Here is a 17074-nt window from a genome sequence, read left to right as displayed (position 1 = left end):
GCCAGGAACTTGTGAGTTTTGTATGTCCAGTCAGGCATCATTCATACCTGGTCTGTAGGAAGTTCCTGTCAGAAGGAGGTGGCACCGCGAGGGCGTCGAGGGGCGGAAGGCGGTGCCTTAGTGCCTCCCTCCTTCTGACATTGTAAAGGGACCCTAACTTTATTACTTTTTTAATAGTAGGATGTATGTATGTATGTATGTATGTATGTATGTATGTATGTTTGTTTGTTTGTTTGTTTGTTTGTTTGTTTGTTTGTTTGTTTGTTTGTTTGTTTTTTGTCCCACCAGGACATGCACACCTCACAAGTTCCCGGCTCTCTCGACTCGGTTGAAGACGGCTTTCTAGAAGAAGGCGAGGGCAGTGAGGCACAGTCCCCCGTCCCTCGACGCCCCTCGCGATGCCCCTCCTTCTTGGACTAACCCTCTTCAGAGGAGCCGTGAGAGCCAGGAACTTGTGAGTTTTGTATGTCCAGTCAGGCATCATTCATACCTGGTCTGTAGGAAGTTCCTGTCAGAAGGAGGTGGCACCGCGAGGGCGTCGAGGGGCGGAAGGCGGTGCCTTAGTGCCTCCCTCCTTCTGACATTGTAAAGGGACCCTAACTTTATTACTTTTTTAATAGTAGGATGTATGTATGTATGTATGTATGTTTGTTTGTTTGTTTGTTTGTTTGTTTGTTTGTTTTTTGTCCCACCAGGACATGCACACCTCACAAGTTCCCGGCTCTCTCGACTCGGTTGAAGACGGCTTTCTAGAAGAAGGCGAGGGCAGTGAGGCACAGTCCCCCGTCCCTCGACGCCCCTCGCGATGCCCCTCCTTCTTGGACTAACCCTCTTCAGAGGAGCCGTGAGAGCCAGGAACTTGTGAGTTTTGTATGTCCAGTCAGGCATCATTCATACCTGGTCTGTAGGAAGTTCCTGTCAGAAGGAGGTGGCACCGCGAGGGCGTCGAGGGGCGGAAGGCGGTGCCTTAGTGCCTCCCTCCTTCTGACATTGTAAAGAGACCCTAACTTTATTACTTTTTTAATAGAAGGATGTATGTATGTATGTTTGTTTGTTTGTTTGTTTGTTTGTTTGTTTGTTTGTTTTTTGTCCCACCAGGACATGCACACCTCACAAGTTCCCGGCTCTCTCGACTCGGTTGAAGACGGCTTTCTAGAAGAAGGCGAGGGCAGTGAGGCACAGTCCCCCGTCCCTCGACGCCCCTCGCGATGCCCCTCCTTCTTGGACTAACCCTCTTCAGAGGAGCCGTGAGAGCCAGGAACTTGTGAGTTTTGTATGTCCAGTCAGGCATCATTCATACCTGGTCTGTAGGAAGTTCCTGTCAGAAGGAGGTGGCACCGCGAGGGCGTCGAGGGGCGGAAGGCGGTGCCTTAGTGCCTCCCTCCTTCTGACATTGTAAAGGGACCCTAACTTTATTACTTTTTTAATAGTAGGATGTATGTATGTATGTATGTATGTATGTTTGTTTGTTTGTTTGTTTGTTTGTTTGTTTGTTTTTTGTCCCACCAGGACATGCACACCTCACAAGTTCCCGGCTCTCTCGACTCGGTTGAAGACGGCTTTCTAGAAGAAGGCGAGGGCAGTGAGGCACAGTCCCCCGTCCCTCGACGCCCCTCGCGATGCCCCTCCTTCTTGGACTAACCCTCTTCAGAGGAGCCGTGAGAGCCAGGAACTTGTGAGTTTTGTATGTCCAGTCAGGCATCATTCATACCTGGTCTGTAGGAAGTTCCTGTCAGAAGGAGGTGGCACCGCGAGGGCGTCGAGGGGCGGAAGGCGGTGCCTTAGTGCCTCCCTCCTTCTGACATTGTAAAGGGACCCTAACTTTATTACTTTTTTAATAGTAGGATGTATGTATGTATGTATGTATGTTTGTTTGTTTGTTTGTTTGTTTGTTTGTTTGTTTTTTGTCCCACCAGGACATGCACACCTCACAAGTTCTCGGCTCTCTCGACTCGGTTGAAGACGGCTTTCTAGAAGAAGGCGAGGGCAGTGAGGCACAGTCCCCCGTCCCTCGACGCCCCTCGCGATGCCCCTCCTTCTTGGACTAACCCTCTTCAGAGGAGCCGTGAGAGCCAGGAACTTGTGAGTTTTGTATGTCCAGTCAGGCATCATTCATACCTGGTCTGTAGGAAGTTCCTGTCAGAAGGAGGTGGCACCGCGAGGGCGTCGAGGGGCGGAAGGCGGTGCCTTAGTGCCTCCCTCCTTCTGACATTGTAAAGGGACCCTAACTTTATTACTTTTTTAATAGTAGGATGTATGTATGTATGTATGTATGTTTGTTTGTTTGTTTGTTTGTTTGTTTGTTTGTTTGTTTTTTGTCCCACCAGGACATGCACACCTCACAAGTTCCCGGCTCTCTCGACTCGGTTGAAGACGGCTTTCTAGAAGAAGGCGAGGGCAGTGAGGCACAGTCCCCCGTCCCTCGACGCCCCTCGCGATGCCCCTCCTTCTTGGACTAACCCTCTTCAGAGGAGCCGTGAGAGCCAGGAACTTGTGAGTTTTGTATGTCCAGTCAGGCATCATTCATACCTGGTCTGTAGGAAGTTCCTGTCAGAAGGAGGTGGCACCGCGAGGGCGTCGAGGGGCGGAAGGCGGTGCCTTAGTGCCTCCCTCCTTCTGACATTGTAAAGGGACCCTAACTTTATTACTTTTTTAATAGTAGGATGTATGTATGTATGTATGTATGTATGTTTGTTTGTTTGTTTGTTTGTTTGTTTGTTTTTTGTCCCACCAGGACATGCACACCTCACAAGTTCCCGGCTCTCTCGACTCGGTTGAAGACGGCTTTCTAGAAGAAGGCGAGGGCAGTGAGGCACAGTCCCCCGTCCCTCGACGCCCCTCGCGATGCCCCTCCTTCTTGGACTAACCCTCTTCAGAGGAGCCGTGAGAGCCAGGAACTTGTGAGTTTTGTATGTCCAGTCAGGCATCATTCATACCTGGTCTGTAGGAAGTTCCTGTCAGAAGGAGGTGGCACCGCGAGGGCGTCGAGGGGCGGAAGGCGGTGCCTTAGTGCCTCCCTCCTTCTGACATTGTAAAGAGACCCTAACTTTATTACTTTTTTAATAGTAGGATGTATGTATGTATGTATGTATGTATGTTTGTTTGTTTGTTTGTTTGTTTGTTTGTTTGTTTGTTTGTTTGTTTGTTTTTTGTCCCACCAGGACATGCACACCTCACAAGTTCCCGGCTCTCTCGACTCGGTTGAAGACGGCTTTCTAGAAGAAGGCGAGGGCAGTGAGGCACAGTCCCCCGTCCCTCGACGCCCCTCGCGATGCCCCTCCTTCTTGGACTAACCCTCTTCAGAGGAGCCGTGAGAGCCAGGAACTTGTGAGTTTTGTATGTCCAGTCAGGCATTATTCATACCTGGTCTGTAGGAAGTTCCTGTCAGAAGGAGGTGGCACCGCGAGGGCGTCGAGGGGCGGAAGGCGGTGCCTTAGTGCCTCCCTCCTTCTGACATTGTAAAGGGACCCTAACTTTATTACTTTTTTAATAGTAGGATGTATGTATGTATGTATGTATGTTTGTTTGTTTGTTTGTTTGTTTGTTTGTTTTTTGTCCCACCAGGACATGCACACCTCACAAGTTCTCGGCTCTCTCGACTCGGTTGAAGACGGCTTTCTAGAAGAAGGCGAGGGCAGTGAGGCACAGTCCCCCGTCCCTCGACGCCCCTCGCGATGCCCCTCCTTCTTGGACTAACCCTCTTCAGAGGAGCCGTGAGAGCCAGGAACTTGTGAGTTTTGTATGTCCAGTCAGGCATCATTCATACCTGGTCTGTAGGAAGTTCCTGTCAGAAGGAGGTGGCACCGCGAGGGCGTCGAGGGGCGGAAGGCGGTGCCTTAGTGCCTCCCTCCTTCTGACATTGTAAAGAGACCCTAACTTTATTACTTTTTTAATAGTAGGATGTATGTATGTATGTATGTATGTTTGTTTGTTTTTTTGTTTGTTTGTTTGTTTGTTTGTTTGTTTTTTGTCCCACCAGGACATGCACACCTCACAAGTTCCCGGCTCTCTCGACTCGGTTGAAGACGGCTTTCTAGAAGAAGGCGAGGGCAGTGAGGCACAGTCCCCCGTCCCTCGACGCCCCTCGCGATGCCCCTCCTTCTTGGACTAACCCTCTTCAGAGGAGCCGTGAGAGCCAGGAACTTGTGAGTTTTGTATGTCCAGTCAGGCATCATTCATACCTGGTCTGTAGGAAGTTCCTGTCAGAAGGAGGTGGCACCGCGAGGGCGTCGAGGGGCGGAAGGTGGTGCCTTAGTGCCTCCCTCCTTCTGACATTGTAAAGAGACCCTAACTTTATTACTTTTTTAATAGTAGGATGTATGTATGTATGTATGTATGTATGTATGTATGTATGTATGTATGTATGTTTGTTTGTTTGTTTGTTTGTTTGTTTGTTTGTTTTTTGTCCCACCAGGACATGCACACCTCACAAGTTCCCGGCTCTCTCGACTCGGTTGAAGACGGCTTTCTAGAAGAAGGCGAGGGCAGTGAGGCACAGTCCCCCGTCCCTCGACGCCCCTCGCGATGCCCCTCCTTCTTGGACTAACCCTCTTCAGAGGAGCCGTGAGAGCCAGGAACTTGTGAGTTTTGTATGTCCAGTCAGGCATCATTCATACCTGGTCTGTAGGAAGTTCCTGTCAGAAGGAGGTGGCACCGCGAGGGCGTCGAGGGGCGGAAGGCGGTGCCTTAGTGCCTCCCTCCTTCTGACATTGTAAAGGGACCCTAACTTTATTACTTTTTTAATAGTAGGATGTATGTATGTATGTATGTATGTATGTTTGTTTGTTTGTTTGTTTGTTTGTTTGTTTTTTGTCCCACCAGGACATGCACACCTCACAAGTTCCCGGCTCTCTCGACTCGGTTGAAGACGGCTTTCTAGAAGAAGGCGAGGGCAGTGAGGCACAGTCCCCCGTCCCTCGACGCCCCTCGCGATGCCCCTCCTTCTTGGACTAACCCTCTTCAGAGGAGCCGTGAGAGCCAGGAACTTGTGAGTTTTGTATGTCCAGTCAGGCATCATTCATACCTGGTCTGTAGGAAGTTCCTGTCAGAAGGAGGTGGCACCGCGAGGGCGTCGAGGGGTGGAAGGCGGTGCCTTAGTGCCTCCCTCCTTCTGACATTGTAAAGAGACCCTAACTTTATTACTTTTTTAATAGTAGGATGTATGTATGTATGTATGTATGTATGTTTGTTTGTTTGTTTGTTTGTTTGTTTGTTTGTTTGTTTGTTTGTTTTTTGTCCCACCAGGACATGCACACCTCACAAGTTCCCGGCTCTCTCGACTCGGTTGAAGACGGCTTTCTAGAAGAAGGCGAGGGCAGTGAGGCACAGTCCCCCGTCCCTCGACGCCCCTCGCGATGCCCCTCCTTCTTGGACTAACCCTCTTCAGAGGAGCCGTGAGAGCCAGGAACTTGTGAGTTTTGTATGTCCAGTCAGGCATCATTCATACCTGGTCTGTAGGAAGTTCCTGTCAGAAGGAGGTGGCACCGCGAGGGCGTTGAGGGGCGGAAGGCGGTGCCTTAGTGCTTCCCTCCTTCTGACATTGTAAAGGGACCCTAACTTTATTACTTTTTTAATAGTAGGATGTATGTATGTATGTTTGTTTGTTTGTTTGTTTGTTTGTTTGTTTGTTTGTTTTTTGTCCCACCAGGACATGCACACCTCACAAGTTCCCGGCTCTCTCGACTCGGTTGAAGACGGCTTTCTAGAAGAAGGCGAGGGCAGTGAGGCACAGTCCCCCGTCCCTCGACGCCCCTCGCGATGCCCCTCCTTCTTGGACTAACCCTCTTCAGAGGAGCCGTGAGAGCCAGGAACTTGTGAGTTTTGTATGTCCAGTCAGGCATCATTCATACCTGGTCTGTAGGAAGTTCCTGTCAGAAGGAGGTGGCACCGCGAGGGCGTCGAGGGGCGGAAGGCGGTGCCTTAGTGCCTCCCTCCTTCTGACATTGTAAAGGGACCCTAACTTTATTACTTTTTTAATAGTAGGATGTATGTATGTATGTATGTATGTATGTTTGTTTGTTTGTTTGTTTGTTTTTTGTCCCACCAGGACATGCACACCTCACAAGTTCCCGGCTCTCTCGACTCGGTTGAAGACGGCTTTCTAGAAGAAGGCGAGGGCAGTGAGGCACAGTCCCCCGTCCCTCGACGCCCCTCGCGATGCCCCTCCTTCTTGGACTAACCCTCTTCAGAGGAGCCGTGAGAGCCAGGAACTTGTGAGTTTTGTATGTCCAGTCAGGCATCATTCATACCTGGTCTGTAGGAAGTTCCTGTCAGAAGGAGGTGGCACCGCGAGGGCGTCGAGGGGCGGAAGGCGGTGCCTTAGTGCCTCCCTCCTTCTGACATTGTAAAGGGACCCTAACTTTATTACTTTTTTAATAGTAGGATGTATGTATGTATGTATATATGTTTGTTTGTTTGTTTGTTTGTTTGTTTGTTTGTTGTCCCACCAGGACATGCACACCTCACAAGTTCCCGGCTCTCTCGACTCGGTTGAAGACGGCTTTCTAGAAGAAGGCGAGGGCAGTGAGGCACAGTCCCCCGTCCCTCGACGCCCCTCGCGATGCCCCTCCTTCTTGGACTAACCCTCTTCAGAGGAGCCGTGAGAGCCAGGAACTTGTGAGTTTTGTATGTCCAGTCAGGCATCATTCATACCTGGTCTGTAGGAAGTTCCTGTCAGAAGGAGGTGGCACCGCGAGGGCGTCGAGGGGCGGAAGGCGGTGCCTTAGTGCCTCCCTCCTTCTGACATTGTAAAGAGACCCTAACTTTATTACTTTTTTAATAGTAGGATGTATGTATGTATGTATGTATGTTTGTTTGTTTGTTTGTTTGTTTGTTTGTTTGTTTGTTTTTTGTCCCACCAGGACATGCACACCTCACAAGTTCCCGGCTCTCTCGACTCGGTTGAAGACGGCTTTCTAGAAGAAGGCGAGGGCAGTGAGGCACAGTCCCCCGTCCCTCGACGCCCCTCGCGATGCCCCTCCTTCTTGGACTAACCCTCTTCAGAGGAGCCGTGAGAGCCAGGAACTTGTGAGTTTTGTATGTCCAGTCAGGCATCATTCATACCTGGTCTGTAGGAAGTTCCTGTCAGAAGGAGGTGGCACCGCGAGGGCGTTGAGGGGCGGAAGGCGGTGCCTTAGTGCTTCCCTCCTTCTGACATTGTAAAGGGACCCTAACTTTATTACTTTTTTAATAGTAGGATGTATGTATGTATGTTTGTTTGTTTGTTTGTTTGTTTGTTTGTTTGTTTGTTTGTTTTTTGTCCCACCAGGACATGCACACCTCACAAGTTCCCGGCTCTCTCGACTCGGTTGAAGACGGCTTTCTAGAAGAAGGCGAGGGCAGTGAGGCACAGTCCCCCGTCCCTCGACGCCCCTCGCGATGCCCCTCCTTCTTGGACTAACCCTCTTCAGAGGAGCCGTGAGAGCCAGGAACTTGTGAGTTTTGTATGTCCAGTCAGGCATCATTCATACCTGGTCTGTAGGAAGTTCCTGTCAGAAGGAGGTGGCACCGCGAGGGCGTCGAGGGGCGGAAGGCGGTGCCTTAGTGCCTCCCTCCTTCTGACATTGTAAAGAGACCCTAACTTTATTACTTTTTTAATAGAAGGATGTATGTATGTATGTTTGTTTGTTTGTTTGTTTGTTTGTTTGTTTTTTGTCCCACCAGGACATGCACACCTCACAAGTTCCCGGCTCTCTCGACTCGGTTGAAGACGGCTTTCTAGAAGAAGGCGAGGGCAGTGAGGCACAGTCCCCCGTCCCTCGACGCCCCTCGCGATGCCCCTCCTTCTTGGACTAACCCTCTTCAGAGGAGCCGTGAGAGCCAGGAACTTGTGAGTTTTGTATGTCCAGTCAGGCATCATTCATACCTGGTCTGTAGGAAGTTCCTGTCAGAAGGAGGTGGCACCGCGAGGGCGTCGAGGGGCGGAAGGCGGTGCCTTAGTGCCTCCCTCCTTCTGACATTGTAAAGGGACCCTAACTTTATTACTTTTTTAATAGTAGGATGTATGTATGTATGTATGTATGTATGTTTGTTTGTTTGTTTGTTTGTTTGTTTGTTTGTTTGTTTGTTTGTTTTTTGTCCCACCAGGACATGCACACCTCACAAGTTCCCGGCTCTCTCGACTCGGTTGAAGACGGCTTTCTAGAAGAAGGCGAGGGCAGTGAGGCACAGTCCCCCGTCCCTCGACGCCCCTCGCGATGCCCCTCCTTCTTGGACTAACCCTCTTCAGAGGAGCCGTGAGAGCCAGGAACTTGTGAGTTTTGTATGTCCAGTCAGGCATCATTCATACCTGGTCTGTAGGAAGTTCCTGTCAGAAGGAGGTGGCACCGCGAGGGCGTCGAGGGGCGGAAGGCGGTGCCTTAGTGCCTCCCTCCTTCTGACATTGTAAAGAGACCCTAACTTTATTACTTTTTTAATAGTAGGATGTATGTATGTATGTATGTATGTTTGTTTGTTTGTTTGTTTGTTTGTTTGTTTGTTTGTTTGTTTGTTTGTTTTTTGTCCCACCAGGACATGCACACCTCACAAGTTCCCGGCTCTCTCGACTCGGTTGAAGACGGCTTTCTAGAAGAAGGCGAGGGCAGTGAGGCACAGTCCCCCGTCCCTCGACGCCCCTCGCGATGCCCCTCCTTCTTGGACTAACCCTCTTCAGAGGAGCCGTGAGAGCCAGGAACTTGTGAGTTTTGTATGTCCAGTCAGGCATCATTCATACCTGGTCTGTAGGAAGTTCCTGTCAGAAGGAGGTGGCACCGCGAGGGCGTTGAGGGGCGGAAGGCGGTGCCTTAGTGCTTCCCTCCTTCTGACATTGTAAAGGGACCCTAACTTTATTACTTTTTTAATAGTAGGATGTATGTATGTATGTTTGTTTGTTTGTTTGTTTGTTTGTTTGTTTGTTTGTTTTTTGTCCCACCAGGACATGCACACCTCACAAGTTCCCGGCTCTCTCGACTCGGTTGAAGACGGCTTTCTAGAAGAAGGCGAGGGCAGTGAGGCACAGTCCCCCGTCCCTCGACGCCCCTCGCGATGCCCCTCCTTCTTGGACTAACCCTCTTCAGAGGAGCCGTGAGAGCCAGGAACTTGTGAGTTTTGTATGTCCAGTCAGGCATCATTCATACCTGGTCTGTAGGAAGTTCCTGTCAGAAGGAGGTGGCACCGCGAGGGCGTCGAGGGGCGGAAGGCGGTGCCTTAGTGCCTCCCTCCTTCTGACATTGTAAAGGGACCCTAACTTTATTACTTTTTTAATAGTAGGATGTATGTATGTATGTATGTATGTATGTTTGTTTGTTTGTTTGTTTGTTTTTTGTCCCACCAGGACATGCACACCTCACAAGTTCCCGGCTCTCTCGACTCGGTTGAAGACGGCTTTCTAGAAGAAGGCGAGGGCAGTGAGGCACAGTCCCCCGTCCCTCGACGCCCCTCGCGATGCCCCTCCTTCTTGGACTAACCCTCTTCAGAGGAGCCGTGAGAGCCAGGAACTTGTGAGTTTTGTATGTCCAGTCAGGCATCATTCATACCTGGTCTGTAGGAAGTTCCTGTCAGAAGGAGGTGGCACCGCGAGGGCGTCGAGGGGCGGAAGGCGGTGCCTTAGTGCCTCCCTCCTTCTGACATTGTAAAGGGACCCTAACTTTATTACTTTTTTAATAGTAGGATGTATGTATGTATGTATATATGTTTGTTTGTTTGTTTGTTTGTTGTCCCACCAGGACATGCACACCTCACAAGTTCCCGGCTCTCTCGACTCGGTTGAAGACGGCTTTCTAGAAGAAGGCGAGGGCAGTGAGGCACAGTCCCCCGTCCCTCGACGCCCCTCGCGATGCCCCTCCTTCTTGGACTAACCCTCTTCAGAGGAGCCGTGAGAGCCAGGAACTTGTGAGTTTTGTATGTCCAGTCAGGCATCATTCATACCTGGTCTGTAGGAAGTTCCTGTCAGAAGGAGGTGGCACCGCGAGGGCGTCGAGGGGCGGAAGGCGGTGCCTTAGTGCCTCCCTCCTTCTGACATTGTAAAGGGACCCTAACTTTATTACTTTTTTAATAGTAGGATGTATGTATGTATGTATGTTTGTTTGTTTGTTTGTTTGTTTGTTTGTTTTTTGTCCCACCAGGACATGCACACCTCACAAGTTCCCGGCTCTCTCGACTCGGTTGAAGACGGCTTTCTAGAAGAAGGCGAGGGCAGTGAGGCACAGTCCCCCGTCCCTCGACGCCCCTCGCGATGCCCCTCCTTCTTGGACTAACCCTCTTCAGAGGAGCCGTGAGAGCCAGGAACTTGTGAGTTTTGTATGTCCAGTCAGGCATCATTCATACCTGGTCTGTAGGAAGTTCCTGTCAGAAGGAGGTGGCACCGCGAGGGTGTCGAGGGGCGGAAGGCGGTGCCTTAGTGCCTCCCCCTTCTGACATTGTAAAGGGACCCTAACTTTATTACTTTTTTAATAGTAGGATGTATGTATGTATGTATGTATGTATGTATGTTTGTTTGTTTGTTTGTTTGTTTGTTTGTTTGTTTGTTTTTTGTCCCACCAGGACATGCACACCTCACAAGTTCCCGGCTCTCTCGACTCGGTTGAAGACGGCTTTCTAGAAGAAGGCGAGGGCAGTGAGGCACAGTCCCCCGTCCCTCGACGCCCCTCGCGATGCCCCTCCTTCTTGGACTAACCCTCTTCAGAGGAGCCGTGAGAGCCAGGAACTTGTGAGTTTTGTATGTCCAGTCAGGCATCATTCATACCTGGTCTGTAGGAAGTTCCTGTCAGAAGGAGGTGGCACCGCGAGGGCGTCGAGGGGCGGAAGGCGGTGCCTTAGTGCCTCCCTCCTTCTGACATTGTAAAGAGACCCTAACTTTATTACTTTTTTAATAGTAGGATGTATGTATGTATGTATGTATGTTTGTTTGTTTGTTTGTTTGTTTGTTTGTTTGTTTGTTTGTTTGTTTGTTTGTTTGTTTGTTTTTTGTCCCACCAGGACATGCACACCTCACAAGTTCCCGGCTCTCTCGACTCGGTTGAAGACGGCTTTCTAGAAGAAGGCGAGGGCAGTGAGGCACAGTCCCCCGTCCCTCGACGCCCCTCGCGATGCCCCTCCTTCTTGGACTAACCCTCTTCAGAGGAGCCGTGAGAGCCAGGAACTTGTGAGTTTTGTATGTCCAGTCAGGCATCATTCATACCTGGTCTGTAGGAAGTTCCTGTCAGAAGGAGGTGGCACCGCGAGGGCGTCGAGGGGCGGAAGGCGGTGCCTTAGTGCCTCCCTCCTTCTGACATTGTAAAGGGACCCTAACTTTATTACTTTTTTAATAGTAGGATGTATGTATGTATGTTTGTTTGTTTGTTTGTTTGTTTGTTTGTTTTTTGTCCCACCAGGACATGCACACCTCACAAGTTCCCGGCTCTCTCGACTCGGTTGAAGACGGCTTTCTAGAAGAAGGCGAGGGCAGTGAGGCACAGTCCCCCGTCCCTCGACGCCCCTCGCGATGCCCCTCCTTCTTGGACTAACCCTCTTCAGAGGAGCCGTGAGAGCCAGGAACTTGTGAGTTTTGTATGTCCAGTCAGGCATCATTCATACCTGGTCTGTAGGAAGTTCCTGTCAGAAGGAGGTGGCACCGCGAGGGCGTCGAGGGGCGGAAGGCGGTGCCTTAGTGCCTCCCTCCTTCTGACATTGTAAAGGGACCCTAACTTTATTACTTTTTTAATAGTAGGATGTATGTATGTATGTATGTATGTATGTTTGTTTGTTTGTTTGTTTGTTTGTTTGTTTGTTTGTTTGTTTGTTTGTTTGTTTGTTTGTTTGTTTTTTGTCCCACCAGGACATGCACACCTCACAAGTTCCCGGCTCTCTCGACTCGGTTGAAGACGGCTTTCTAGAAGAAGGCGAGGGCAGTGAGGCACAGTCCCCCGTCCCTCGACGCCCCTCGCGATGCCCCTCCTTCTTGGACTAACCCTCTTCAGAGGAGCCGTGAGAGCCAGGAACTTGTGAGTTTTGTATGTCCAGTCAGGCATCATTCATACCTGGTCTGTAGGAAGTTCCTGTCAGAAGGAGGTGGCACCGCGAGGGCGTCGAGGGGCGGAAGGCGGTGCCTTAGTGCCTCCCTCCTTCTGACATTGTAAAGGGACCCTAACTTTATTACTTTTTTAATAGTAGGATGTATGTATGTATGTTTGTTTGTTTGTTTGTTTGTTTGTTTGTTTGTTTTTTGTCCCACCAGGACATGCACACCTCACAAGTTCCCGGCTCTCTCGACTCGGTTGAAGACGGCTTTCTAGAAGAAGGCGAGGGCAGTGAGGCACAGTCCCCCGTCCCTCGACGCCCCTCGCGATGCCCCTCCTTCTTGGACTAACCCTCTTCAGAGGAGCCGTGAGAGCCAGGAACTTGTGAGTTTTGTATGTCCAGTCAGGCATCATTCATACCTGGTCTGTAGGAAGTTCCTGTCAGAAGGAGGTGGCACCGCGAGGGCGTCGAGGGGCGGAAGGCGGTGCCTTAGTGCCTCCCTCCTTCTGACATTGTAAAGGGACCCTAACTTTATTACTTTTTTAATAGTAGGATGTATGTATGTATGTATGTATGTATGTTTGTTTGTTTGTTTTTTGTCCCACCAGGACATGCACACCTCACAAGTTCCCGGCTCTCTCGACTCGGTTGAAGACGGCTTTCTAGAAGAAGGCGAGGGCAGTGAGGCACAGTCCCCCGTCCCTCGACGCCCCTCGCGATGCCCCTCCTTCTTGGACTAACCCTCTTCAGAGGAGCCGTGAGAGCCAGGAACTTGTGAGTTTTGTATGTCCAGTCAGGCATCATTCATACCTGGTCTGTAGGAAGTTCCTGTCAGAAGGAGGTGGCACCGCGAGGGCGTCGAGGGGCGGAAGGCGGTGCCTTAGTGCCTCCCTCCTTCTGACATTGTAAAGGGACCCTAACTTTATTACTTTTTTAATAGTAGGATGTATGTATGTATGTATGTTTGTTTGTTTGTTTGTTTGTTTGTTTGTTTTTTGTCCCACCAGGACATGCACACCTCACAAGTTCCCGGCTCTCTCGACTCGGTTGAAGACGGCTTTCTAGAAGAAGGCGAGGGCAGTGAGGCACAGTCCCCCGTCCCTCGACGCCCCTCGCGATGCCCCTCCTTCTTGGACTAACCCTCTTCAGAGGAGCCGTGAGAGCCAGGAACTTGTGAGTTTTGTATGTCCAGTCAGGCATCATTCATACCTGGTCTGTAGGAAGTTCCTGTCAGAAGGAGGTGGCACCGCGAGGGTGTCGAGGGGCGGAAGGCGGTGCCTTAGTGCCTCCCCCTTCTGACATTGTAAAGGGACCCTAACTTTATTACTTTTTTAATAGTAGGATGTATGTATGTATGTATGTATGTATGTATGTTTGTTTGTTTGTTTGTTTGTTTGTTTGTTTGTTTGTTTTTTGTCCCACCAGGACATGCACACCTCACAAGTTCCCGGCTCTCTCGACTCGGTTGAAGACGGCTTTCTAGAAGAAGGCGAGGGCAGTGAGGCACAGTCCCCCGTCCCTCGACGCCCCTCGCGATGCCCCTCCTTCTTGGACTAACCCTCTTCAGAGGAGCCGTGAGAGCCAGGAACTTGTGAGTTTTGTATGTCCAGTCAGGCATCATTCATACCTGGTCTGTAGGAAGTTCCTGTCAGAAGGAGGTGGCACCGCGAGGGCGTCGAGGGGCGGAAGGCGGTGCCTTAGTGCCTCCCTCCTTCTGACATTGTAAAGAGACCCTAACTTTATTACTTTTTTAATAGTAGGATGTATGTATGTATGTATGTATGTTTGTTTGTTTGTTTGTTTGTTTGTTTGTTTGTTTGTTTGTTTGTTTGTTTGTTTGTTTTTTGTCCCACCAGGACATGCACACCTCACAAGTTCCCGGCTCTCTCGACTCGGTTGAAGACGGCTTTCTAGAAGAAGGCGAGGGCAGTGAGGCACAGTCCCCCGTCCCTCGACGCCCCTCGCGATGCCCCTCCTTCTTGGACTAACCCTCTTCAGAGGAGCCGTGAGAGCCAGGAACTTGTGAGTTTTGTATGTCCAGTCAGGCATCATTCATACCTGGTCTGTAGGAAGTTCCTGTCAGAAGGAGGTGGCACCGCGAGGGCGTCGAGGGGCGGAAGGCGGTGCCTTAGTGCCTCCCTCCTTCTGACATTGTAAAGGGACCCTAACTTTATTACTTTTTTAATAGTAGGATGTATGTATGTATGTTTGTTTGTTTGTTTGTTTGTTTGTTTGTTTTTTGTCCCACCAGGACATGCACACCTCACAAGTTCCCGGCTCTCTCGACTCGGTTGAAGACGGCTTTCTAGAAGAAGGCGAGGGCAGTGAGGCACAGTCCCCCGTCCCTCGACGCCCCTCGCGATGCCCCTCCTTCTTGGACTAACCCTCTTCAGAGGAGCCGTGAGAGCCAGGAACTTGTGAGTTTTGTATGTCCAGTCAGGCATCATTCATACCTGGTCTGTAGGAAGTTCCTGTCAGAAGGAGGTGGCACCGCGAGGGCGTCGAGGGGCGGAAGGCGGTGCCTTAGTGCCTCCCTCCTTCTGACATTGTAAAGGGACCCTAACTTTATTACTTTTTTAATAGTAGGATGTATGTATGTATGTATGTATGTATGTTTGTTTGTTTGTTTGTTTGTTTGTTTGTTTGTTTGTTTGTTTGTTTGTTTGTTTGTTTGTTTTTTGTCCCACCAGGACATGCACACCTCACAAGTTCCCGGCTCTCTCGACTCGGTTGAAGACGGCTTTCTAGAAGAAGGCGAGGGCAGTGAGGCACAGTCCCCCGTCCCTCGACGCCCCTCGCGATGCCCCTCCTTCTTGGACTAACCCTCTTCAGAGGAGCCGTGAGAGCCAGGAACTTGTGAGTTTTGTATGTCCAGTCAGGCATCATTCATACCTGGTCTGTAGGAAGTTCCTGTCAGAAGGAGGTGGCACCGCGAGGGCGTCGAGGGGCGGAAGGCGGTGCCTTAGTGCCTCCCTCCTTCTGACATTGTAAAGGGACCCTAACTTTATTACTTTTTTAATAGTAGGATGTATGTATGTATGTTTGTTTGTTTGTTTGTTTGTTTGTTTGTTTGTTTGTTTTTTGTCCCACCAGGACATGCACACCTCACAAGTTCCCGGCTCTCTCGACTCGGTTGAAGACGGCTTTCTAGAAGAAGGCGAGGGCAGTGAGGCACAGTCCCCCGTCCCTCGACGCCCCTCGCGATGCCCCTCCTTCTTGGACTAACCCTCTTCAGAGGAGCCGTGAGAGCCAGGAACTTGTGAGTTTTGTATGTCCAGTCAGGCATCATTCATACCTGGTCTGTAGGAAGTTCCTGTCAGAAGGAGGTGGCACCGCGAGGGCGTCGAGGGGCGGAAGGCGGTGCCTTAGTGCCTCCCTCCTTCTGACATTGTAAAGGGACCCTAACTTTATTACTTTTTTAATAGTAGGATGTATGTATGTATGTATGTATGTATGTTTGTTTGTTTGTTTGTTTGTTTGTTTGTTTGTTTGTTTGTTTTTTGTCCCACCAGGACATGCACACCTCACAAGTTCCCGGCTCTCTCGACTCGGTTGAAGACGGCTTTCTAGAAGAAGGCGAGGGCAGTGAGGCACAGTCCCCCGTCCCTCGACGCCCCTCGCGATGCCCCTCCTTCTTGGACTAACCCTCTTCAGAGGAGCCGTGAGAGCCAGGAACTTGTGAGTTTTGTATGTCCAGTCAGGCATCATTCATACCTGGTCTGTAGGAAGTTCCTGTCAGAAGGAGGTGGCACCGCGAGGGCGTCGAGGGGCGGAAGGCGGTGCCTTAGTGCCTCCCTCCTTCTGACATTGTAAAGGGACCCTAACTTTATTACTTTTTTAATAGTAGGATGTATGTATGTATGTATATATGTTTGTTTGTTTGTTTGTTTGTTTGTTTGTTGTCCCACCAGGACATGCACACCTCACAAGTTCCCGGCTCTCTCGACTCGGTTGAAGACGGCTTTCTAGAAGAAGGCGAGGGCAGTGAGGCACAGTCCCCCGTCCCTCGACGCCCCTCGCGATGCCCCTCCTTCTTGGACTAACCCTCTTCAGAGGAGCCGTGAGAGCCAGGAACTTGTGAGTTTTGTATGTCCAGTCAGGCATCATTCATACCTGGTCTGTAGGAAGTTCCTGTCAGAAGGAGGTGGCACCGCGAGGGCGTCGAGGGGCGGAAGGCGGTGCCTTAGTGCCTCCCTCCTTCTGACATTGTAAAGGGACCCTAACTTTATTACTTTTTTAATAGTAGGATGTATGTATGTATGTTTGTTTGTTTGTTTGTTTGTTTGTTTGTTTGTTTTTTGTCCCACCAGGACATGCACACCTCACAAGTTCCCGGCTCTCTCGACTCGGTTGAAGACGGCTTTCTAGAAGAAGGCGAGGGCAGTGAGGCACAGTCCCCCGTCCCTCGACGCCCCTCGCGATGCCCCTCCTTCTTGGACTAACCCTCTTCAGAGGAGCCGTGAGAGCCAGGAACTTGTGAGTTTTGTATGTCCAGTCAGGCATCATTCATACCTGGTCTGTAGGAAGTTCCTGTCAGAAGGAGGTGGCACCGCGAGGGCGTCGAGGGGCGGAAGGCGGTGCCTTAGTGCCTCCCTCCTTCTGACATTGTAAAGGGACCCTAACTTTATTACTTTTTTAATAGTAGGATGTATGTATGTATGTATGTATGTATGTATGTTTGTTTGTTTGTTTGTTTGTTTGTTTGTTTGTTTGTTTGTTTGTTTGTTTGTTTGTTTGTTTTTTGTCCCACCAGGACATGCACACCTCACAAGTTCCCGGCTCTCTCGACTCGGTTGAAGACGGCTTTCTAGAAGAAGGCGAGGGCAGTGAGGCACAGTCCCCCGTCCCTCGACGCCCCTCGCGATGCCCCTCCTTCTTGGACTAACCCTCTTCAGAGGAGCCGTGAGAGCCAGGAACTTGTGAGTTTTGTATGTCCAGTCAGGCATCATTCATACCTGGTCTGTAGGAAGTTCCTGTCAGAAGGAGGTGGCACCGCGAGGGCGTCGAGGGGCGGAAGGCGGTGCCTTAGTGCCTCCCTCCTTCTGACATTGTAAAGGGACCCTAACTTTATTACTTTTTTAATAGTAGGATGTATGTATGT

Source organism: Rhamphochromis sp. 'chilingali' (genome assembly GCF_963969265.1).
Source record: "Rhamphochromis sp. 'chilingali' genome assembly, chromosome: 21".
Taxonomy (NCBI): Eukaryota; Metazoa; Chordata; class Actinopteri; order Cichliformes; family Cichlidae; genus Rhamphochromis; species Rhamphochromis sp. 'chilingali'.
The sequence above is the reverse complement of the archived record's forward strand: the minus strand, read 5'-3'. Positions refer to the sequence as shown.